Raw genomic sequence first — 1,727 nt, forward strand, 5'->3', positions numbered from 1 at the left:
TGAAAGAAAAACATTTTTTATTCCAAAATAATATGTGAAATGTTCAGATCTTAATTATATCTGGATAATTGCATATTGGAAAGGTAGCTACATCTCAAGCTGCCTCCGTCTGCCAAAGATCTGTACAAACTTTGTTTGTATTAATGCGGCCCTAAATAGGATTGAATTAGTGAGTGGGAGAGCCCACACACTGTTGTACAATTCTAATAGTTTGCCACTATCATTGATAAGTAAATCGTATCACTTGGAGATTAAAGGAGTAGTAGGATAAAGTATAAGTAGTGATACTGCTGTTGGCGTTATTACCATAGGGAAATCTTCCTACTTCACCGGGTATTCCCTAGCAGTCACCTGTCTAGGTACTGACCCAGCCCACCTCCGTTTAGCTTCCAAGATCGGACGAGATTGGGCGTGAACGTAGGGGTATGGTCGTAGAGAGAACTTACCCTACATCGCCAATGAGAGTGCACCGAAACGGAAGGATAAATTCCTTCTCGGGAGAGAAAATAAGATAGGACTGTAATATAATTGGGTGGGTAACGATAGATGGATAAATGTGAATCTGCTGTCCACGTTAGACTGGTGAGACGTGTACCTGAGGTGACACGTCCGCCAGAATCGTGGATGAGAGTTCACGGAAGGAAGAAAAGTAGGAACGTAGTGAAAAAGTTAAGAAGTATTATGAGGACAGTTGATTAGATGCTCTTGATCTCCTTTCGGTCACCTGTTATGTTTCAATATGGTGAGTCTTGGTGACGGTAAAAAGTATCATGCAGGTACCACAGAAAAGGAGGAAAAAACGATGAGTGTAGACATGATGACCATACATAGACCAACAAATTCATATAGTTGGTGCATAATCCGCTAAATATGGGGTTATGAATGTTTAACACATCCTATTAGGGAACCCGAAACCTGGTATGAAAAATAGAAAAAGATCTAAATAGTCACTTATGACTGTGGCAAAGTATATATTGGTATGATAACCTGTAAAAAAATTATTTTGAGATGGTCACTTATGACAGTGGCAAGGTATATTACTGTTAGTAACGGATATCACTGTTAGTAACGGTTATCGCTTGTATTTACACAAGATAATAAGTGAGACTGATGAATGGCCACCAATAAAACTATCCCCTTGGTGACAAGTCCTCAAAGGGAGTCCCTTTTTTTACAGGTTATCATACCAATATATACTTTGCCACAGTCATAAGTGACTATTTAGATCTTTTTCTATTTTTCATACCAGGTTTCGGGTTCCCTAATAGGATGTGTTAAACATTCATAACCCCATATTTAGCGGATTATGCACCAACTATATGAATTTGTTGGTCTATGTATGGTCATCATGTCTACACTCATCGTTTTTTCCTCCTTTTCTGTGGTACCTGCATGATACTTTTTACCGTCACCAAGACTCACCATATTGAAACATAACAGGTGACCGAAAGGAGATCAAGAGCATCTAATCAACTGTCCTCATAATACTTCTTAACTTTTTCACTACGTTCCTACTTTTCTTCCTTCCGTGAACTCTCATCCACGATTCTGGCGGACGTGTCACCTCAGGTACACGTCTCACCAGTCTAACGTGGACAGCAGATTCACATTTATCCATCTATCGTTACCCACCCAATTATATTACAGTCCTATCTTATTTTCTCTCCCGAGAAGGAATTTATCCTTCCGTTTCGGTGCACTCTCATTGGCGATGTAGGGTAAGTTCT

General features: G+C 39.6%; 1 pseudogene; it reads right to left on the bottom strand.

Annotated features, from left to right (window-relative positions):
* Positions 1-318: 318 nt before the first annotated feature.
* On the bottom strand, positions 319-437 carry LOC134912888 (5S ribosomal RNA; annotated as a pseudogene).
* Between the last annotated feature and the right edge of the window lie 1,290 nt (positions 438-1,727).

Source organism: Pseudophryne corroboree, chromosome 4, assembly GCF_028390025.1.
Source record: "Pseudophryne corroboree isolate aPseCor3 chromosome 4, aPseCor3.hap2, whole genome shotgun sequence".
Classification (NCBI taxonomy): domain Eukaryota; kingdom Metazoa; phylum Chordata; class Amphibia; order Anura; family Myobatrachidae; genus Pseudophryne; species Pseudophryne corroboree.